Source organism: Ochotona curzoniae, unplaced genomic scaffold (assembly GCF_017591425.1).
Source record: "Ochotona curzoniae isolate NIBS_2020 unplaced genomic scaffold, NIBS_Ocur_1.0 scaffold_4505, whole genome shotgun sequence".
In the NCBI taxonomy this organism is placed as follows: Eukaryota; Metazoa; Chordata; class Mammalia; order Lagomorpha; family Ochotonidae; genus Ochotona; species Ochotona curzoniae.
The window spans coordinates 47,729,890-47,754,068 of NW_024467118.1; the positions used below are offsets into that span (position 1 = coordinate 47,729,890).

General features: G+C 47.7%; 1 protein-coding gene across 4 annotated transcripts in view; it reads right to left on the bottom strand.

The window, feature by feature from the left end:
* Positions 1 to 20,232, bottom strand: part of ACSL1 (acyl-CoA synthetase long chain family member 1) — a 64,824-nt gene extending 44,592 nt beyond the window's left edge. Inside the window, exon 1 of one of the 4 annotated variants that reach the window (XM_040966269.1) lies at positions 20,158 to 20,232. The gene's annotated coding sequence lies outside the window, so the exon portion shown is untranslated. Of the gene's footprint in view, positions 1 to 769; positions 943 to 16,321; positions 16,436 to 20,157 lie in introns of those variants that run through there. The other 3 variants (XM_040966267.1, XM_040966268.1, XM_040966270.1) reach the window with 3 other exon arrangements.
* Positions 20,233 to 24,179: the final 3,947 nt, after the last annotated feature.

Below are 24,179 nucleotides of genomic sequence, written 5' to 3' on the forward strand. Positions count from 1 at the left end.
AATACCTATCCTACAGGGCTTTTCTGCTGACTAAATGATTCCCATAAAGAGCTTAAGAAGGTGCCACACACCAGAGAGCGCTCAACAAAGGTCAGGTGTGATTACTGCCTTTACCAAAGCTCTTAGTGCAGAACTCTAAGATGCAAAGGCAATAAAATGATGCTTGCTTACAAGGAGCTCACAAACACTAAGGAGCTAAAATACAGATGAAAATCAGAGGGGTAACCTGCTAGATCTATCAATAAAAATCAAAGTCACAAACTGAATGTCAGTTTAAATATAAATTAATATATAAAACAAATGTGCAGTATAGAAAATCAGTGGGACTAGCACCAACTAGAAAGTCACTAATGAATAATTACTCTCAAGTTTGGCCCCAGAGGAAAGAAAATAATAGCAAATGATCTGGAAGATTTTCCTGAAAACCTCTCTGGCCTTGCAACAAGTATTAACAGTTTAACATATTACCAGTTCAGATGGTATTTGTGAACTACTACACTCACACTCATATATTCCTTCTAGTGGCTGAGTCCCAAGACTGAAATAATCTTTTTAAAAATAGAAATTCTCAGTTTAAATTCTATACTGGAATAGATTTTTGCCTAGCACAGCAGGATAGCAAGCTGGGTTCCCAGCTATCAATACTACACAACCCAATGTGAGATATCACACACAAACACACACACGAAAAATTAAGGTTCAACACAACAAAGAAATGACAGGCAAATTCTTCAGGTCATAATTCTGGAGAGAAAGCAGCAGTACTTACAAAACCACTCACCATCTGTGCCACTGACAGCTGACTGCTAGGTGACACACCACTGCAGCGACAGAAAAGGGCGGCCAGGGTGGGGGAGGGGCCGGAGGAGCTCAGCGGGCGCTTACCCGCCTGCCAAGGTCTTTCAGGGCATTAGTCACATGTGGAGGCCTACGCGGCTGCCCACTGGGCTAAAGGTAACTAGCAGGCAAAAGCCACACTTGACTTCTCAGGAGAGCAGGAGTGGAGGATGGGCCAATGAGGAGCACGGAGCAGAGTCACCCCACTGCTCCACCCATGGGCAGGGACAGGCAGCAGTGAGGGTGGACGCCAGTGCCAGTTCTGCAAACAGATACTGTTTTCTTTCTGTTCAGCGTCCCAATACGAAGAGACAATGGGCATATTTATTGTAAACCAATGAAATGTGGGATCGGATGTCGGGTCGGGTGGCACGTCTAACTAACAGGGGACATACCCAGAGAGAAACAGTGCCCAGAATACATTCATAGTCCACGCATTTGTTCTGGGTGAATTCACAGGAACAGAGCTACTCCGGCTGCCTGCCATACTTGAGTGTCTGCTGTCTGTCGGGCGCTGCCCTAGGAGCCAGGAACGCTGCTCATGACCTGAGCCGGGCTTTTGGTGGGCTAAGGATCTAATGGGATTGATGCAAAATCAGGCAAGCTGTGTCTGCCAGAGATAAGGGAGGGCTTGTGAGAGACCTCAAGGATAAGCAGACAGGTCAAGTCCAGGTCCTATTGGCCCTGAGTGGCTGCACGTCATAAGTAATACTCTACAGGTGCCAGGCAACCTCATGAACCGAACATACAAGCTGGCCTTGCCTTCCCATCATTCTGCCTGCTGGTGTCTTCTTACCCTGCAGTACTCCTACGATGCATAGAATTAACCGGTTTCACACACACACACACACACCCTCACTTCTCAAAGTCCCTGAAGTGGTTTCCAGAAAACTGAAACTGAATTATAGGGGGCATTCAACAGAATGACCAAGTGAGATACGAGTTCCTCTATAGGCAAATAGAGTCATACATGGGTAATTAATTTGTTAATTTTAGGTACCTGCAGGAGCAAACCCACAAGCCTGTATTATACTAAGAAAGTTTAGTAAGTTTAGAAAAAAAGCTTAGAAAAAAAATCTTGAGATTCAGATTTGATAGCATGAACGTTCTATTAGCTATTCATCTGTAATGGTAAGCTTTTAAATCCAGTTAAATTCTAAGATTTACTGAGTGACAATGACAAGCTCTTACTGGCAGCCAGGTAACAAGCTGCAAAGCTGCAAACCAACTGCACTGAGCAAAGGGTTAATTTTGCACATCGGAAAACTAAAGTCTGTGTGCAAAGAACTAAGACAATTCCTCATCTAGATCCATGTAAATCTCAATTCTAATGCGATCAGCCTTCAAAACTGTTTCCCTTCCATTAATTTGCTATTAAAAACAAGGTACTTGGATTACACAAATATGAAGGCAGACCTTTATAGAAAGAGAATTAGACACAATGAATAGCCTTTATATGCTTCGTGTGAACATAAACACCATGCTTGAATATTCAGTCCTAGCAGATCTCTAAGAAGCTAAGAGTCACACACATGCTAACTAACAAACGGCTGGAATTCAGAGACATAGATCATGCCAGTGCAGAGGTGTTCTAGTCAGAATCTTTATTCTTTCAAAAGTAAATTTCCATCCTGTCATCTAAGGGAGGAGTTGATAGCCCAGGCACCAAAATCATGCTGCTCTTTTCTAAAAATACGACTCTACTGGCTCACAGGCAGCAGTCTCTCAGTGGAGAACAGATCGGGCTCAGGAGCGCAGGCTTCTCCCTTCCCTCTGGCTGCTCCTGAACATCCTTCCTCCCCGACCCACACAAAAGTGGGTTTGCTCAGCTGGCTCTCTTGAATTTCCTATGAAGCTGGAGTCTCTAGCCACCAAACGACAGAGTGTGACAGGGGTCAGAGAGATGTGGCTCAAGCCAGCTTTGAGAACCAGCAGAGAGGACACCTTTAAATAGACCTGGGCAGGGCAACATGGGGCAGGGCAGGATGACAAGCACTGGAGGACATGACCGTGAGCCAAGAGAAATCCTTGGGTCTGCCTGCCCACACTTGGGATAGCGTGGCTAGGGATCGAGTAAGCAGCCATTTGGTGTTTTAGAAGGGCTTGTACATCTAGTCTTAGCTGAGCATCACAACAGGAAAGCAATGACAATGATGAGGCAGTCAAGGCCAAAGACCCTGACAGCTTCCAGGTGCTGGTCCAGAACAGGATGCCCGCATGACTCTTCAATCTAGTTTGCATGAATGACTCAACCTCTGCTGAGGCAGTGACCCTCTCCTCTAAGGATACCCACCCAACAGTTGATACAAGGGGTTCAAGGGTCCCTCCTCAACCTGCAGCTAAAAACTATGGGAATAGCATACTGAGGGAACCCAACCAAAACACACTGCAACTCTCAATGTCTACCAACATCAACACCAGCGTTTATCTGAACACCCTGGCTCTGAGCAGCTCTCAAGTGCACACAAAGGTTCACCTTTCATCACTTAATGAAAATAGGGGTTCCTGGCCAGAGCTGACACACAAGGCCATCATTCTCAGCATCCCCCCAACTCCACCCCAACAAATACACACATACACACACATACACACACACACACACATACACACACACACACACATGCATGCACCCCACTACAATTCTGCAAGGCTGTACTTACACGAGCATTTTGTCATTTGTAAACCAAAATTACAGGTGATCTGGGTGTTCCTCAAGTGTTCATGAAGCTGAACAGCAAGTTGATGGGACAACTGTGCTAGAACCACACCCCCCCAAACAGCCCACAGAAACATCACCCTTGCCCCAGCAGCAGCAAATTACGAAACTCTGACATCTTTCCTTAGCACAGCCAAGCTGGCAATATGCAGCCATTCCTTGCCCCACCTCCTCCTGTGTACAATGGGCTATTTACAGAGTCTGAAAGCTCCCCCTTTGTCCTGCACTAGCCGGGCAGAGCCCGAGCCTCTGTAGGAAACAAGCGGACAGCAGCCCGACCACTCGCAGGCCTTTCAGCTCGCCACTCCACAACTGTTAGATGCATGCTCCTTAACCCTGGCTGGCAAGTTACCTAAAGCTAGATTTGCTTAAGCCATTGCCTCTTGGACCAAAAGCGCAGGCTGGAGAAAGAGAGAGAGAGAAAGACAGGCCCAAAAGCTCCAAAGAAATGCCAATGCCTCCAGGTTTGGGAGGGAAGCAGAGGTTGCCTTCGAAATCCTATCCTACACAGGAACCCCTCACTGCAAGTGCCATCCCTGGTCCACCTTCCCTCTGAGCAAAAGAAGGAAAGAAGTTTTGGGTAACTTTGGTCTCCTACACACAAGCAAGCAAGCAATTCACAGGGAACTAATATTTCCATCTACTACCTTGGGATTTCCCTTCCCATGTAGCGATACAAAATTTAAACCATTGGGTTTTGAATTTTCATTTAAGTGGTACTGTGAATGACCAATTTAACTTCCAAGAAGACACAAAGGAGAGAAACATGCTGTGATGCTCTGCTTTTATAAATATGATCTGGGGAAAAGTAAGTCAGTCACAGCACTTCTATACGTTGACTTGCTAAACCTTTCAGAGAAGGAGTGGGTCCCAAAGCGTTCAGAAGCAAAGCTATACTGACATGTCAAACTCACAACTGCCTTGTGTGCTCCCCTGAAATCAAGAGGTCACAAACAGAATGCATTCAGCTTGAACAGAGAAACAATTTGGGGATGAAGAGGAAATGGCCAAAAATGGCAGTTTCTACATTCAGTAAACTACACAGGAGAAGTCTTCAAAAAGTTTACAGAAAATGTGTATTATGAAAAGTGGATTTCAAACTTGTCACAGAAATGAACTTTGCTACAAACTCTTTTTCCACGGACTATTTGAAGTACTCTCATGCTTAAGTCATATGACACATTTAATTACTATAAAAATGCTGCCTTCATAAATTCATATTTCATGAATGTTTCATTTAAATCCCTTGAACACGCACATGCGTGTTAGGCAACTGGTCTTAGGCATCTCTACAGTTACATTCTGAGATGCCACACAATTCTATGGAGGCATCGCTTCATTCTTTTCTCCTCCATGGAAGCTGAAACATGTTTTTCAGTTGTGGATGTAGCTACTTCTGGAACAAATTCTCAAGTTACAGGAGCATAAGTGTGCAAGTGACACATGCATAATTAGTCCTACGGATCCAATTCATATAATTAAACTTCAGACTTTCTTGTCCTTTAAAACTGGTTTTTAAAACCTTTTACAATAACATCTAACACTCCCCTTTGTTAAGGTCAAACCTGAAGACATGACTGCCCAGCTAGCATTGAATATCTTTGCTTTAGAACAAATCAAATTTAGCTTGCTGAGCTTCATCAGGATGGCAGATGGGGTTGGCAGGAATGGTTTCAGGATCTGATGTCCTGTGTAAAGGAATTGCAAAGACACCCCACAATAAAACAACCTGGGAAGGACTTTAAAATGAGGACTGCGAGAGAGTTTAGGGAAATCTTCCTCATAGGTTGGGGTGTACAAACTGTTTCATATTCAGATGGGGGTACAAACTGAGAAAAACTTGTAGGCTCTGTTCCTGAGGCATGAGGATAAAACACAGTCCACAACACAACATATATACACACAAGAGCCTATAATGCCAGTGAATAAGTGTAAAGGAAGGGCAAGCTCACATTGGACTGGGCCTGGCAAATGAATGCTGGCTAAGAAAACAAGAGCCATCCCACGCTGTGAGGGCAGAAATCAGACTACAGAGCAAGGTCCTAACACAGGGCTAGCATTTCTGGCAAACTAATCTGAATGAATGGCAGAGCTAAACCAGATAAGAGAGGCAAGGAAGATTAATGGGGGAGACCAACTGAGTTGTGCCTTCCTCAGCAGCCACTGCGTGCTAAAATTACTCTGTGGCAGGCACAGTGCTAAGCAATCACACACATGATGACTAAATGCGGACCACACAAAGTTGCTCTTGCCTTCAATTCCAGTGCTGTGGAGGTACCTGTCTGGTCCCTGTTCCACACAAGGGCAGGACTAGAACCTAGGTCTGAGGGCAAAGTCTGGGGGCTGGGGGTTGGGGCATTAAGTGCTGCAGTGCAGATCTGCAGTGATTCAAACACTGACGAGGTCATGGGCAACAGTGATGATGATTTTGTCATGCCAACCAATGTTTACTAAGTCAGGATTTGAAGGCAAATGTTCAACAATAGATGAGGGGTCAACAAAATGTGCCTATACATCCAATGCACTCAGCCCTGAGAAACAAGGAAATTCAGACACCTGCCATGATGTGGGAACACCTTGGCAAAGTTACCCTAGGTGAGCCAAGCACCTACACAGAAAGACAAATATTATGTGACCTCACTCATATGAGCTGCCTAGAATGGCAAATTCAAATCTATGGGGACAAGAAGTAGGACAGAGGCTACTGAGGGCAGGGAGGAATGAGAGATATTGCTTCATGTGTACTGAGTTTTTGTGGTACAAAGGAAAATTCTGGAAGTTCTCAGTGGTGATAGTTATACAATTTTGTGAAGGACATAATTCTATTATGTAACTGCACATTCTAAAATGCTTAAGAATGGTAAACTTTATGTTACATATATTTTACCACAATATAAACATATTTAAGGGTTTGTTTATTTTTTATTGGAAAGGTGGATATACACAGAGAAGGTGAGACAGGAAGATCTTCCATCTGCTGGTTCACTCCCCAAGTGACCACAACAGCCGGAGCTAAGCCGATCCAAAGCCAGGAGCCAGGAGCTTCTTCTGGGTCTCCAGCACAGGTGCAGAGTCCCAAGGCTTGGGGCCATTTTCCATTTCCCTCCCAGACCACAAGCAGGAAGCTGGAAGGGAAGTGAAGTAGCTGGAACATGAGCCAGGTGAGGATTTAACCACTAGGCTATCATGCCAGGCCTTATAAGCATATTTTAATCTTTTCTCTTTAAGATTTTGTGACCAAGATAGAAATGGGAAAACAAAAGAAAGTAGAGGTCTGAGTTTTGAGCCTGGTGGAATCAACACGAAACTGCGGAGGGGAGTTTGGGAGCTACCAGGGTCCTGTGTGTCTTCCTTTACATGTGAGGAGATGGGGTCTCCACTGTGGGTCCTCACTGCTTGCACCCATGTGACGGCAGAAGGCACACCATGCATGCATCTCTCTTAGTTCCTCCTCTGTTCTTGGTCCTTTCCTGCACCACCCAAAGACCCCCTCAATAGTCTTCCCTCTCACTTCGACCCACTGTGCATTGATGGTCCCCCATCTTCTCCTTCACCAATGGTGCATGTTCAAGATGTCCAGATCCTATCCCAGGCAATCAGCCCCACCTCTTGACCCCAGCAATTCTTAATTTGTGCCCTGGCAGGGAACTTGGCTCCTCCTGGATCTTACACTTGGGGTGAGCAGGACCTGCTGAGAGCCTTCTGTCTCCTGTGGGAGTAGGATCCCTTCCCAGCTTGCTTTCTATGCCCCTGGTACCTGTCTTAGTTCATTTCTAAACACTAGATGCTAGGCATATTAGAAATAAGAGATGTATTCAGCTCACAGTTTTTGGAGACCAGAAGTCACAGTCCCATTTGTTCAATTCCTTGGTGTGTTACAACATGACCAGAAGCAAAAAAAGGAAAGAAATAGTTCAATGAGGAAAGACTAAGTGTACGGGGCAGCCTCATTTCACCACCAGTATCTCTCCTGGGAACTGGCCCAGTCCCCAGGAAACCAGCCTTCATATATTTCTTTTTTTAAGATGTATTTATTTTTATTGAAAAGCCAGATATACAGAGAGGAAGACCTTCCATCCACTGATTCACTCCTCAGGTGCGCGCATTACCCAGAGCTGAGGCAATCCGAAGCCAGGTGCTTCTTCTGGGTCGCCCATGTGGGTGCAGGGTTCTAAGGCTTTGGGCCGTCCTTGACTGCTTCCCCAAGCCACATACAGGGAGCTGGATAGGAGGTGGGGCAGCCAGGACATGAACTGGCATCCATATGGGAGTCGAGCACATGTAAGGTAAGAACTAGCCACTAGTCTACCACACCCAGCCCTAACCATTATATCTTCTGAGACAGGTCTTCCACCTCACCACTGCGACACTAGAGACCCAACTCCCATCCAAACTTGTGCAACACTGTGCCCGAGCTTCACACAAACAAGTATCACTTCTTAAGGTGCTTAATGGGGAGTCCCAGAAGCCAAGGCCGTAGGTTGGTCTCCAAGGAAGAGGGAGGCAACCAAAGCCTCTTCAGACTTTAGCATTCTCCTTCCTCTGGCCTGTCATGTCCACATGGTGGCTCTGAGTCAGGGTAGAGGAGGGAGGAAAAGCCCCTCTGAGGAGATTTAGAAGAAATTTAAAAAACTGCAGGTCACTAATGTAAGGCCACACAAGAAGAGTCCCCGGCTCCATGGAAGCTTCTTTCTCATACTATTGCACTTGGTATAATATCACCCTCAGGACTCTGCCAGCTCTTATGGACAAGGACCCTCTGCACCTCATAAGACATTTAGACACTCCTCATGTGAGTGTGGAGTATTCTGAACCAAGACAAGGCTTTCTGAAGGGAAAGGAAGAGACACAAGCTGTGTTGTTCCTATGGAGAACAGCAAATGCCAGGACAGCTGAAGCCCTGAGCTCCACCAGGGTGCTGCTCCCCAACCCCTGCAAGAGAAAACCACAGAAGTCAACAGAGCTGGCTTCTCGGCATGCTGGCTGATGCAATTCACACGAGCTCTCGTGAGGAGGCCCAACCTGGAATACTAAGAAAGCTGGGTGGGCAGCCCTCTGAGATGCAAAGGATGCTGGCAATGGCAACAGCAGCGTCAGCGTCACCCAAGTTTCCCCGGAGTGTACAGCAGAGCACTCCACCTCCTCTGGTCACACAGAGATGCAAAGACCAGCCCTGGAAATGGTAATTACAGTTATCATGAACCTGAGGAAGACATCCTGGTCATGTCAATGGCCACGAACAAGGTTGAAGTTCAGTGGGGAGAATCTAAGATGGAAAGTTTCCATTAAAAACAATCTCCTAAAAGCGTTCACATTATTCCTTTCTTCTTCTACTGCCGATCAAACACTGCTAAGCGATTTCTGTACATATGCCATCATGAGGCCAGGAAGTTTCCTGACAAGATCCGGAGAAGGGTGCGGGGTTTTGGGAGAACAGTCAGCCTCAGTTTCTTGGCTCTGCTCTGGCTAATGGAGACAGGCAGCTGACCCAATTCCTCTGCAAGCAACAGCTGGACATAGAAGCCAGCTCACTCACAGACCAGCTCTAATAAGGCATGTTATTTCCGTTGACGTTCAGCAGAGGAAAGATTCCTGATCGTGTTAGGACTGCAGGCTGAAGACTATGACACCTTGGTCTAATGGCATTAGGCAAGACAAGCAGGGCCTGTTACTACAATAGTGAAAAGAGCTAAGGCTCCTACCACTAAAAGCCTTCCAGAAAAATACACTTTCTATCATGCTAGACTGGGATGATCTACAAAATACCTGAAAGTAAGAGAGTCCCTCAGACACACAAGGGGTGGGGAGACAGTTCCCAGGAAGGGGATTGAAAGCTCTTTCCTGACAGACAGAGCTGGGCCCTGGCTAGACAGAAACTACAGAGGTTCCTATGTCTTGTGGTCCTCTCAGTTCTCTGTACAAAGCCAGCCTTGCCCGGTGGTGACTATAAAAATAAACAGAAACATAGAGCAAATCCTAGACTCCAAGGTAAGAAGACCACATTCTGGTTTCTGAGCAGGACCCCTGCTGAGCTGCACAATCTTGAGGAAGCCCCTCAAACAGAGCAGGGTCATGTCCCCTGGGGGCACCTCCCAGACTGGGAACAAGAAGCCAAAAGAAGACAAGGATTACACCTGCACCCAGATATGCCAGGAAAAAGCAACACACATATAAGATAATCACTATTAGAATCCATCCACTTGCGGCCAGTGTGTCGTCTGTAGTGCTAGCATACCGTATGAGCATCAGCTTCTGTCCCAGCTCTTTACTTGCAACCCAACTACCTGCTAATGCACCTGGGAAAACAGAAGAGAAAGGCCCAAACCCTTGAGCTCCTGCATCCATGTGGGAAACAAGGCTCCTGGCTTCAGATCAGCCCAGCTCTGGCTGTTGCAGCCACCAGAGGAGTGATACAGTGGGTAGAAGATCTCTCTCTGCCTCTCTCTTTCTCTCTGACTTTCAAGTAAAACAAATAAAAATTTTAAAGACCCACCCACCGTGTGTGTGGTGGGGGACAGTGAATGTTCCTACTATTATTATGTTGTTCTCTGTATTTTGCTAATTTTTCATCATTTGTCATTGTGGTAAAATGCATTTAAAATCTGCCATTTTAAACATTAACTGAAGTTTATGCTTTAAATTTGCAAAACAAGATGCAACAGAGTCAGGCCAGCTGTTTTCTTGTCCTGCTGCATGTCCTAGCTGCTGCATAAATACTACAGGTGGCAACCTGTCCTTAAGGTACAGTGACAGATGGGCTATAAATCCCTCCCAGAAAATACATTCCTGGGCCCTAGCTCTACTTAGTGTTCCTCTAAAGGAGGGTCCCATTGCAAATAAGCAAGCAACGCTCTGAAAACTTCAGGAGCACAACAAGCTCTCAGTCCTTTGCAAACAGAAAAAGATGTCACCATGAGGACAGAAGCATTTACAATGCTTTTTCTGCCCTTACCAACTTGAGTTATTGGGGAAGGCAAACACACCTTCAGGAGTGGACTACACAAGAACAAACCTGACAAGTGCAGAAGCAAGCAGTGAGCAGTAAGAGCCCAGTGCCCCTGCAGCTGCAGGAGGAGGAAAAAAGTTCTATGCATAGGCCAGAGCTACGAAGGTGGGCTGTCCCAAGAGTGAGGATGGAACTAGGCCCAATCCAAACAGGCAAACATGCTGGGAAAGGCAGACTGTGCTGGGAGCAGGGAGGCAGGCAGAGGCAGGTGGGTTAGGATTGGACTAGCAGTGACAGGAGGCAGAGGCTGGGAAAGTCTGACCTCCTCACAAGAGCACTCCTGCTGCCCTTGCCCCATGGGCAGCTGGTTCACTCAGACCTCCGGGTTTCTGTCAGGGGCCTCCCCTGGGATGGGAGCCTGAGATAGGGAGGCAGCCCATGTCCTCAACGAGGCCCTATGGCCCAGCTGCTCTGAGAGGTCACAGCTATCAACTAGCATTGCCCTGGACAAGAAGGCTACGGAGGACACAAGGCTGGGTAGGGTTACTGACGCCTCTGAAAATAGAGCAGGGTTTCAGGGTGACTAAAGAACTAAGAGAAATGGCTTAGCAGGACAGGAGCACGTAGCAGCTAGAATCCCCACATGGACTCCTGCACTGCTACTCCCAGGTCTGCAGATTTCGTGTAGAGCTGGTGTAAGTTTTACAGGTGACTGCTATGGAAAAGCAGAAACAATTACAGAGTAGGAGTCACTTAAGATGACTGGCTCAGCGGAAGTTTAAACACAGAACAAATATAACAGGGTGCACAGGATTTGAGAATAGCATCCCAGTATTTACAAGAGTGAAGGAAAAGAGCTTGTGCAGCTTGGGTACTGCCTGCTTGCGATATATGCCACTAATCTGGAGTCTCTATATTCACTTTGGCCATTCTGTCCGGAAATTACCAAATCTATGCAATAGCACACAGAATAGTTTAACAAAGCTACCACATAGCTTCAGCTTCAACAAGAAACAGTTCTTGCCAACACGCTTCATTATACTCATTTTGTTATTTCTTAAGATATAATTTAATGTTTTATTTATATTATTTTCCATGATAAGGTTTTATAGATATAGGGGTTTCTCCCCCGACCTCCCCCTTCCTTCCCCTTCTCTCCCTGCACTGCTTCCCCCCCATATTACTACAATATACACTCATTTAAAAATAGTTTTAAAGTAAATTCTAAATATCTCATCATTCAGGTGACATGTGGGAGGTTTTATTAGCTCTATGGTCCCACAGTTTGGGGGTGACATTTGCAGAACATTAAAACTGAGGGGAACAGATACTGTGTCTTACCTCGTGTCCAAAAGTTTCAACAAAGTCAACTTAAACAGTAACCTGGAACAGCCAACTTAGCACATTTGTTATTCAAGAAAAGGTCCCTACTACTGGTTTGTAAACTGTCATTAGTAGGCACTATACACCAGTGACACAACATAAGAGCAGACAGATGCGATCGATCCAGAAAAAATAAAATGCCCATCTCTATAAAGACTTCCTGTTGTCAAGCTTTGGTACCAAGGGTGAAACATACCCAGGCTTTAATCTGAGTCCTGAAATTAGAGACCCACTAAGGCACAAATCACCATCTGGTTGTAAAGAACAGCACTTTCTGGTCCCCTGAAACTGACAAACTCAGGCCCCTCATTTCTCAACTGGCATTTGGAGGCTTCTTACAATCTTGGTGACAGAGAAAGGCTTAACGTTCTAGTTCTTAAGCTTTGGACAAAGCCTCCCAGCGGTAGTTTAATCGAGGCACCCTGATGTGTAAATGCTTTCATTTATTAACTATACACATGTACATATTAGAAACATTTCCCAACCTTATCATGATACAGCTAGGAATTTAAAAGGGGGAAAAATCTAAATATCTACGAAGATTCCATTATTTCCATCTAACCCTAATGGATGGTCTGGTGCCTTTCACATCCGTAGATAATGTCCATACACATCTAGGAGACCAGCTATCAGTCTCCTGAGGACACCTGAGGCCTCCCAGGTCACTGGCCTGGCTGCAGTTTCCACCAGGTTCCTCGTATGGGCAAAAAATCTAGATACTCCCTGAAGCACCCAGAAAGACTTGCCATACCTAGAAGGCAGAACACAGCCTGCCAACCGCTGCAAGAAGGGGAAACTAAGACAGTCAACATCATCCAGGGATGGAAAGGGCCATGCTGTGGAGGGCAGAGCACAGCTGGCCACTCATGAGAGAGCAGATGGTCTGGGCTGGGCGTTACGGAAGAAGAGGAATCAGGGCCACTTAGCCACGTCGAGTGCGCGGGCTTGGAGACAGGCCTCACTGGTGAGGCCTCACCTGGGCTAGGCTCGGTCCCTAGCCTCATCTTGCCTTGGCAGAGGAGAACTCATCTCTGACTCACATCAGGAAAAAGAAACACCGGCCAACTGGCTCCCTCTTGAGAGTCTAACCCGTCACTCTGATCTGCTGTGCCACGCCTCTTTGGGCCTCAGCTCTTTTCCTTGGGAGGTGCTTGGTTGGACTGCTGGACAGCAAGGCCTCTGCCAGCTTGGCATGCTGGACATCTCTGAAGCTAGCCTGAGGCATAGGTGTGAGACTGTTCTACAGATGGAACAAAAAGCTACCTGATCATTTCGCTAGCAGCCCAGAACAACGCAGGATTGTAAAGCAGAAATACCAGGTAAACAAAGATCATAGTACAGTTACATAAGCTTATCTGGGACTTGACACTAATCTTCTCCCCTCCCACAGCCCGCAGAGCCCACAGCCACCTGTTCCTCACATATAACTAAAACTACAGTGAAAGGAAAGGCTCAGATGTACCCCAAACACAAGGGGCACCCCAAAGGAAGCCCAGGTTTGGGTCTTGAGGGTCTCCAACCCTTGGTCTTGACAATGAGATCTAAGCTTTACACTGAGTCAGAGAAGGCAAACTTGGGACCTAACCACACGCATTCCTGCAGGGACTCCTTCTAGGAGTCAGCTGATTTGTCAGAATGCTTCGCAGCATCAATCAGACAATATCGAGCACTTAATAGCAGTGTGTCCTGCATTAAATGCTCCTGAAAACACAGAAGTGGCAATGACTAGGGCTACATCTGCTTAGACAGTAACTGGTGGCTACTTGGGGAAGCAAGATATGCACACATGAAAAGGAACATGAAGTACAGAGACAGGGATACTGCTCAAAGACTGAAGAATCACTATGCACTGGCATCCGCCAATGAGAAAGAACACAGAGCAGTGCACCACATGGTTGTTCAGAAGCCCTTTGCTAGGCCAAGCTCTTATCCTGCAGTTTCTGAACCAGGGTTGGAGCACTCAGTGTAGAACCTCTGTTTGCTAGCCAAGCTCCAGTGCTGCTGCTGGTGCCTCCAGCCACAGATCAGCCCAGCACTGCAGGGAGCTAGTAATATGGAATCAGACAGGAAGAGTCACTCCAGGAACAGTGCCTCTGAGAACCAGAGTTCAGAGGAAATGAGAATAGAAGGAAGACTGGCTTTCCATGTGGGGCAAGGTGGGCAAGCAGGGCCCTGGGGCTCGTTCCGGAAGCCAGGAAGCCAGGGAGGTGGAAGGGATGGCTCAGGTGGAGTAGTGAATCGCCACAGGCTCATTTCACAAGAGCTCTTGAGTCCATGGGGGTTTGGGTGAGGCATGGGAAGCAGTAGGTTGGAATCACACCATGGGAGCCCTGCAAGGGTGAGTTAAGGCCAGCTCTGGACCTTGCTGAGGTTGTCTGGAGGGCTGCTGGCCACAGGGCAGACCAGTGTCCTTTTGCTGCTAAACTTGGGGGACAGACTCTGTGTTGGAGTCACACAGGGAATGGAAGGAAGAAATGGGTGTACATTGAGCAACATGATGCAGATAGGTTAGAACAGTACAACCTGCTGACTGTGGGGATTTCGGGTCACAAGTCAAGGGCAATGGCAAAGTCCAGCCAATCCGTACACAGGCCAGGGCCCAGGACCAAACTCCATGGTGCATGCCGTAGCCAGAGGACAAAACAGTTGTGCAACCTCAGCTTGTCACTCCCATTACCTGCACCCACAGTCACTGGATTGGTAAAACAAATGAGTTAATGCTAGCACTGAGCAGAGTGCGGGGCAGTTCTGAAGTGGTGCAAGGCACCTGGACAGAGAGAAGCAGCTCCCAGGCCTGTGTGAGCATGGAGAGGCACTCCTCCTTCCTACACTGAGCAACACTGTCCTGTTAGATCTATTGCTTTATCATGGGATTCTGCCTAAAAGTTCACTGGGACAGAGATCCAAATTCCAACCAAGAATACTAACTTGCCTCCAAGCTGGGATTTCACATGTCCAGATCTTGTCTGTCCAGTTTCATCATGATTCAGAGGATGCTAAGGAGGTCCTTTCCCTGTAAAAGTCTTCCAAGATGTGCAGCATAGAGCAAAGTGGAGAGGTTTGGTGAGGCCATCTCTACCACCTCTGCCGCACCTGGACCCATGTTGCCACTCGGAAGATGCTCCCTACCACCTGCATACCTCAGGCAAAGTCTTGTATGTATGTATGTATGTATTTTTCACTCTCTAGAAAATCGTACCTATGCAGCAAGTGATGTCACTGAATGAACCCATGTGAATCAAAATGTGCTGTTTCTTTGAGCACTCTGGTTACACAAAGGGAAAATTCACATTAGAATGTTAATGAAATTTGGGGGGGGGTTGGGAGGGGAGTGTGGGAATCAAGGGCAAAAACAGAGGAAAAAGAGTTGCAGCCCTGATCTGCCAACTCCTAGCTTTAGAGGCCCACAGAGCCAGTGGTTAGAAGCAAAGACCCTGAAGCCAGACTGCCTAGGTTCAAAAGCTGGTATGGGCACCTTAGTCCATAACTGTTTATTTATCTTTCCTAAAATATTGATAAGAGCAGGACACACGACTGTCGAGAGATTAACAGAACTGACTCAACAGAAGCTCCGAGAACACTGTCTTGCTCCATTCGGTGCTATGAGAGCCAATCCTGTCCCACACGTGGGCATGGCCAGCTGCAGCCACCACAGCTCCGTTGGGTAGGTGACAACTGAACCCCCAAGGACAAATAGCTCCTACAGAGAAAGTTCTTAACCTAAGGAAAAATGCCATTTGGGTCTTCTTTATAAAAACATTTCTCAAACCTGGCCCTGGAGTGCCATGCAGAGTGATCAGACATGAAAAAAAACATTTTTTTTCTCTCCCACAACAACCTGAGGGAAAAGTGCCAATTTCTACAGCAGCTCAAGTTGTGCAAATGAACAGATAATTCATTTATCAGAAGTCCCTCCCATAATGAGGAAATGGTCTAAAAAGCAACACACGTTTCCTCCTCTTGGTCTAACTTCTTCTAATACCTTTCCAAGCCACGAAACGCTCATTTTGATAACTTTACACTTGAAAACATGAACTAAGAAGTTCATTAAAACTGATCCATTTGTAAAAGTCATTCCCAAATCACTGTTAACATCAAGTCATAATTTAAAAATATACATATTTAAATAAATAAAGTTTAACAAACTTCTAACAAACAAATTTTCCTTAATATCAACAATAAGAGAGAAGTAAATAAATAAGCATTTCTACTTCCAATTCAGCTCCCTGCAGGTAGCCTGGGAAAGCAGTGAGAGTGGCCCAAATGCTTGGGCCCTTACACCCACAGGGAGACCCAAAAGAATCTCCTGCCTTTAGACAGGTCTAGCTTCTGCTACTGCAGCCAAACAGGAAGGGAACCAGCTAACTGAAGAGACTGAAATGCTGCCTTTCACATTCAAAAACAAACAAAAAACCCTGACAGACTAGGAAATTACTCACAGAGGGACTCAGTCCAGGTACCTTTTCCAGGAAACAAGACATTTGCCTCCAGGTGAATTCCTCCTAGCTCTGTGTACTTTTGGTGTGAATGTAAACAGGACGATGGCACAAGTTAATCCATCTGCCTCAAGGCTTCCCAGAGGTTCTAACTGCCCACCTACGGTGCTGTCTCCACCCCACCAGCAACATCCAAAGCTGAAGATGTCAGAAAGAAAATGTAACAACTCAGATTACCTGACAGTTTCCTCCTGTTGCTACTTTGTATCACACGGTGCTTACCCGAACTAAAGCTTTCCTAGTTCACATTCAGCATTTCACCTAAAATGACAGCCTCAAAGTTGCTGCTGTAAACGTAGGAAGGAATTTGGGGAGGGGGTTGGTAAATCCCAGACCTGTGAAATTGTGCCATAAAATTAAAAACAGGGCCCTGTGCGGTGGTCTAGCAACTAAAGTCCTCACCTTGAATACACCAGGATCCCATACGGGTGCCGACTTTAATCCTGGCGGCCCTGCTTCCCCTACAGCTCCCTGCTTATGGCCTGGGAAAGCAGTCAAGGACAGCCCAGGGTCTTGGGACCCTGCACTCCTGTGGGAGACCTGGAAGAGTCCCTGGCTCCTGGTTTCGGACTGACTCAGCTCCTGCCATTGCGGTCATCTGGGGAGCGAATCCTCGGACAGAAGATTTTCCTCTCTGTCTCTCCTCCTCTCTGTATATCTGACTTTGCAATAAAAATAAATAAATCTTAAATATATACATAAATTAAAAATTAAAACAATAACAACAAAAAAGAACTGCTTCTATCTCCTAGTTCATAAAGCTCAACCACTTCCCTAGCGACTGCATTTCTTTACTAGTTCTCAGAAGGCTCATAAAGTGCCAATACAGGGAAACTCAAACTCACTCCCTGGTGGCCTAAATGAGCTTTAGTTCAAGGACAATCTTCTCTCCCTTCCCCTTCTCTAACAAGTGTCAAAGGCACTTCATGACTCTAATGTGTTTGTGAAACTAACAGGCCTGAAAACCTTCAACAAAAGCTTTGGGGGGGACCACATTGTAGCAGAGCATGTCAAGCCACTGTAAGATGCTGGGATCCCACATGGGTGCTGATTCGTGTCCTGGCTGTTCTTCCCATCCATCTCCCTGCTAATGCCTTGGGAAAAGCAGCAACAGACCAAGTACTTGGGTCCCTGCCTCCCTGCCCCCACCTCCCCAGTAGGAGGCACAGATAAGGCTCCTGGGCCAGTCCACCTGCCAAAACCACCTGCCGAGTGGGCCAATAGATGGAAGATTTCTTCCTCTCTCTCTCTCTCTCTGTCTCCCTTCTCTCCATAACTATGGCTTTTTTTTTTTTTTAAAGATTTATTTTTATTATTTTTTATTGGAAAGGCGGATATACAGAGAAGAGAGACAGAGAGGAAGATCTTCCATCCGATGATTCACTCCCCAAGTGAGCCGCAACGGGCCGATACTATGCCGATCCGAAGCCAGGAGCCTCTTTCGGGTCTCCCACGCGGGTGCAGGGTCCCAAAGCTTTGGGCTGTCCTCGACTGCTTTCCCAGGCCACAGGCAGGGAGCTGGAAGGGAAGCGGGGCTGCCGGGATTAGAACCGGCGCCCATATGGGATCCCGGGCGTGCAAGGCGAGGACTTAACCACTTGCGCCACCGCGCCGGGCCCCATAACTATGGCTTTTAAATAAATAAAAACAAAAGTTCTGGAAACGTAATTGATCTCCTGACAACCACTGCCCGTGGGACAATAAGGCTTAAAGAGGCTTAGGATGCCCACAGTTCCAAGCTGCCTTATAGGAAATCTCTTAGTGTAGGGACCTCATACACTTAATCACCCAAACCAGACTGTCCACAAAACACTGCTGATGGAGTCTCACCTCAACATACTGATTATAAGATCATGTTAAAGGAATAATAAATATGTCTTAAATGGCAAATGTGCATAGTAAATTTATGCCTTAATAATCAAAGGTTCCTTTACAAGTCATTGAATATAAACATCTAGGAGTTACTAGTATTCCCAAAGTCTTGTTTTTTTTTTTTTTCCAGAAAAGTTAAACGGGAAGGGCAAGAAGGAGGGAAACACTCTTGGCAATAATGAGAAGCCAGTCAGATCCTCGCCAAACTGTACACAGCCTTTTTCTGTAAAGCAATCATATCACAACTGAAGACATAGCAAAACCTACACAGTAAGCTTAATGCCTGGCACGCTGACATACGTGCAGTCATCCCAAACCTGACCTCCATCTGCACAGCATAAGCAGCCAGTCATCCCAACCTGCGCTTGTCACACGTCACTTCTCAAAAAATTTACGAGCCCAGAGATCTCCTTTTTAGTTGGGATGCCTGAAATAATAATAAAAATATTGCCTAAGTATGCATCACAGTCAGGAAATATGTCAAAATGCTCATAATCATAGGAGAAGGATAAATTTAAAAAATTGTACTCTCCACAATAACTCAAAAGAGAGATCTTTAATACACACTTATTACATAAAGGGCCGGAGAGCAGGGAGTGTAGCATTCTGATTTTCTAGCTGCAACATTTTAGCTGATGCCAGATTGTAGCCTGCAGCAGCCTTTTCTTAAATAAGGACTCAGACTAGGATGGGGTTTTCCCAGTTGGGTTAGAATCAGAAAGAATACCTCCCAAGACCTGGTCCTGTCAGTTATCCACTACAGCACTGCCTGCTTTCTGATTCCAAACTGATGGGAAGCCAGCCCCCCCCCCCTTAAAGATTCTGCCTTCAACTCAGCCTGCAAGTGTCAGCCGCTCTCAACTGCCACATCCACCTGAAGGGAGGAGGGGGAGGAGAGGAGGGACAGAGTCCAGGGAAAGTTTTGATTGCTTTTCGTTGTTTCACTGCTATAATCACAGACTTTGCAGTGAAACGGGCCAGCAAGTGCAAGCTCTGGCCAGTTTGCCCCTGGGGCCAGGAACTAACAGGAAGGGTAAGGAGAACTGGGATACTTAGGGACCTCCTGCGCCTTCAATCCAGGACACTCCAAGGGCACGAGTACAAGGGCCCTACTAGGCAAGCTCCACAACCTTGAACCTGGCAGGAATGCAGAGAGAGGGTCTCCGAGTGCTCCCCCTCGCCCCCCGCCCCGGCAGCCACACGGATTATTCGGCCCAGATGGTCTTCTACTTCCAACCCACGTGTTCCTTCCAGTCTCCAGCCGCCACAACGCTCCCTGTCTCCGCGGCACCCTGTGTCAAGATAGCTTCCCCACCGCCCCAACAGCCCGTCAGGACTCCATCTCGGCTGCGCACCGGCTGCCAGCACTCTCCCCCGCGCCGAGACACCCGCCAACACCGTGTCTACCTACCGAAATCGTCTGGCGGCGGGGATGCCTCACAGCTCGGGGAGGCCATCGCTCCGGGCCATGGGCGGTCAGGCCGCCACACAGGGGCTCAGCCCCGCGCCCCGTCCCCCGCTTTCAGGGGCACAAGGCACACCGGGGGCGGCGAGACCCGCGCCAACCCCGCCCCGCAGACACCGGCTTTCCGCACACAAACAAGGGGACGGTCCCGCGCGCGTCACCGGCTGCACGCCCGCACAGCCCGCCCGGGCATCCCCGGCTCAGCCTCGGCCACAGGAAGCGGCCTGTGGAAGCCACCGGCGCGGAGGGACGCGAGGCCGCACAGCGGAGACCGGAAAAGCGGAACGTCCCCGAGAGCCCCTGGGCGTTTCACGTGTTCCCACGGCGCGGCCGCCTCTCCGCCCTCCCCACGCCTGGAAGCTGCCCTGCAGGGGGCACACCCTGCGTCCCCGGGCACAGGCGGCCACCACAGAAGCAGGTCCACGCCGCAGGGCGCACTCACCCGCTCGGCTGGCCGGGCCGCTCCGCCGCCGGCTGTCACTGCAACCCTCGCTCCCTGCCCGGAGCCGGCTCCCGACGCTATTTAAGGCGGCTGCGCCTCCCCGCCCGGTCACGGCCGAGCCTGGCTACTGCTGGCGCGCGTGCCGCGCCCGCCCCGCCCCGCCGCGCCGGTCCCGCCCACGCAGACCCTGCCCAGCCGCACGCAGGCTCCGCCCCCTGGCCCGGAGGGCGCGTGGCTGGCAGGGCCTAGGGGACAGGACCCAGGGGCGTGACGCCAACTGCCCACCGGGTTGCCTGACCTATCTGGGGGAAGAGGCGAGGGTGCACTGTAGTGTCACAATCCTGCAGCGACGTGAACCCTGGCTTCCTTTTGGGTACGGGTCGTCCTGGGAGCGCCCCCCCTCCAGCGTGGCCCCAGAGCTTTGTTGGCCATTGACCGCTCGCTCACCCTGCTTTTAATCCGATTTTCCCGTGGTCCCCACGCAGGGTTTCGCCACAGGCCCTGGCTCTTGTCCCGGCTTCAGCTGCCCGGACGTGAAGCAACCTTGGACTTGGACGGTTGGCTTTAAGTCTGAGGGATGGAGAGGAGGGTTGCCACAGCAACTTGAATCCTAACAGACTGCTTGATAAGTCTCTGTTGTTAACACTTCAGATACATTATCCTAATGTTTTCTAAAAATTCATGGCTAATTTATTTCAAAGGCAGAGTCAGAGAGAGGAAGGAAGTCAGAGAATCTTCCATCCCACTGGTTCACTCCTCAAATGGCCACAAGCATTGGAGCTGGGCTGATCTGAAGGCAGGACCAGAAGCTTCCTCCAACCCCCCGTGAGGTGGGTACTGTCATCATTTGCCTTTGACGCAGGTTACCTGGTGCTGGGCACAGTCCTAGGCCTTCACTCAGAGCCTGTCTTAGAGGCTGCCACTTTGGGGCAACAACAAGTGCCACCCAAGCTAACTAGCAAAGCTGTGCAGGTCTTGCCTTGAGTGTGGCAGGAGTGTTTGTTTTCCCACCCCCAGTGCGCTGGGCGGCTGGTTCTTTGGTGAGTCCAATCCTCCAATCCAGTGTCTAAAACAGCACAGCTCTTTCTGGATTCGTGTCTTCCAGCTCTAGACTCCCATTAAGAGGGAAAAGGAAAGGTGACTCCATTTTCTCCTGGGCTAATCTTCGGCTTCTCTTTTCAACTCCCCACCCACAATTTCATCATTTTAGCCTCTCCTTTTCTCTCTTACTTCTCCAACCAGTCCTTCAGCCTCCTTAGGCACTTTCCAAGTTCTGTGTTGTATTCATTTTCAAGGCCTTTTGTACCCTCGTGTCACAAAGTACAGACATGTCCAGCAAGGTTGGGTCCTTCTGTGGGCTCTAATGAAGAGCTGGGCCCGGGGGTCTTCCTCTGCCTAGCACTGGGTTTTCTTCTCCTTAATGTCTCTTCACATCCTCCCTCTGTCCATATTTCCCCTTTTATAAGCACACCAGTGCTTCTGGATTCAGTCCTACCCTAATGTTGACTGGATCACCTCCCTAAAGAACCTTTCTCTGGTGCTGCTGTTGTCACCTAGCCTCCAAAATGGGCATCCCCTATGGATGCCATCTCAAGTCCCAGCTGCACTTCTGATCCAGCCCGCTGCTAAAGCATCTGGGAGGGAAGTAGGAGATGGCCCAAGTACTTGTGCCCCTGCCGCCCTTATGGGAGACCCAAAAGGAGTTCCAGGCTCCTGTCTTTAGCCAATCCCTCCCTCTGCCTTTCTAATAAAGAAATCATAAAAATAAAAACAAAAAAGACTATTTCTACATCTAAGGTCACATCCTGAGGTGACTGACAAATGAATTTAAGGGAGGACACGGTTGGAGCCACAACCTATGGGCAGTTGTCACTGGCTGTCTCACCTTCCTCCTGCAAGACATGCTATCCTCATACTGGACGCTTGCTTCTGGCCTGTGGTCCTTAAAGCAAGTAAGTTACAAGGTTAGAATAGAGACTGCATACTGCCACCAATTAGGTCTGAATTCCTGCTCTAATTAAAGCTGCTATGTGAAACTGGGAAACAACTTCATTCCTTAGGACCCTGCATAAGGAAGCTGGACTAAATAATCTCCTAGATCCCTTCAGTACAAAGACTTAAAGAAATTATTGGGGCCCTTGCGATGGTTCAGCTTGTTTAGCTGTTATTTACAGCACTGGCACTTCATATGGATGCCTGTTCCAGCTCCTTGCTAATGTGCCTAGGAAAGCAATGGAAGATGGTCCAATTTCTTGGGTCCTTTGAGAGATCTTAAAGAAACTTCTGGCTCCTGACTCTGATCTGACCCTGTCCTGTCTTGTCTGTTGTCACCATTTGGAAGTGAAACAGCAGATGGAAGAACTTACTTTGTCCTTTTCTCTGTAAATCTGCCCTTCAAATAAAAGTAAATAAGTCTTAGATTCTCACTAATAACTTTTTACAGTTTGTGGGGTGTCCTATGGCCATTGGCTAGAGAATGTGGTGGGAAGCAGCCCAAGAAGGACAAGATTATTGTGAAAGGATGTCATAAGACTTGACAGCCAGGGCCTGGGTTTTCTAAGTGAAGTTTCCAGACTCTGTAATTAGAAGTCCCATTTTGTGACTTAAGGAAGGAAGTTATTCTCAACTCCCTATGCTACACTTTTTTTTTTTTCCAAACACCTCAATAAGCCAGTGAAGGAGAGCCAGTTGTTATAGTGGGAGCAAATTTCCTCTTTTCAGCTGTTCTAGAACCTTTACTTTCTGGCTTGATTAAAATGCCAAGGCAAGGTCTGGCCAGATCCAATTCTACATGTGTCTAAAACTGGGAGATTAATGGGTCAATCTCCCAGAGAAGTTACACTGTAAGTCTTCTTTTTGGGACAAGCTGTTGGCAGGTTAATAGTGACCCTGATTCAAAACTTCCTGCTTCATGATTGTTAAGGACCTTCCCCATCTATTGTTTCATGAGAACTGAAATGTACTCACGTCAATGGATTGCGGCCAAGGTGCTTTGAATTCTAGCCCTTGGTAATCAGTCAGATATAGGAAGGTATCAGTGGTGGGAGCCTGGAGCTCAATTGGCTTTGGCTTTTCTTTCTGGTGGAAAAGCTTCTGTGTAGACTTAGCCAGCTGGACTCAGTATAGATGGCCCAGTGTTCTGGCAGCATCCAGAGCATCGTATGGAACATATGTCTTCCCCTCTGCATCAGGCATGACCATAGAGCTGCAGCACAAGCACCTGTTCACCTCCACAGCATACCCAGTAGATGGGGTGGTCCTCCATCTTCTTCACAACAGACTCCGTGTCAGGGGGACTTGATCTTGATTCCTTGGGGGAATTTTCCAGAGATATCAGGGTCTCTGAATGAGGTGCGTGACAAGGCAGATCCTTTGGTTTGGTCATGGATGCCTTGCATTGCGGCCTTCTTGCTTCTGCAAGCCTTGACTTTGACTGCATCCCTCTGAGGAACAAGTGCTTCTTTGCCTTTGTGGCTATCTTGGTACCAAGGTACTCAATCTACTCAGTCTGTTCTGAGGCTGCTGCTCTACTAGGCATCTGCCCTTCTCCCCCGGAAAGCTGTAAGTGCCTGGAGTGTTAGAGTATCACATGCATCCACATCACTCTTTTCTCCTTGCCTTAAAGTCCTGTTACAATGTGTATACATAATAGCACTCAGTTGCTGAACTGAATACTTTTTTCTAATTATTCTTGAGTCATCCATGGCAGCCAAGGTGAATCCTGGTTTTGTGGAACCTAAAATTTCCAGAGTTTAGGAGACCTCATTTAGAAAATTACAAAACTGGATATAAAAGTGAATGTTTCTTTATATTACACTAAGAACAGAAATCACAGTAAAATATGCATTTTTAGGGGTCAGTGCCATGGTGGAGTAGATTAAGCTTCTGCCCAGTAATGCCCATATGAGTGCCACTTGCAATCCAGTTCCTTGCTAATGGAAAGCAGAAGAGAATCGTCCAAGTGCTTGAGTCCCTGCATTCGCGTGGGAGACCCAGGAGAAGTTCCTGGCTTCTGACTTCTG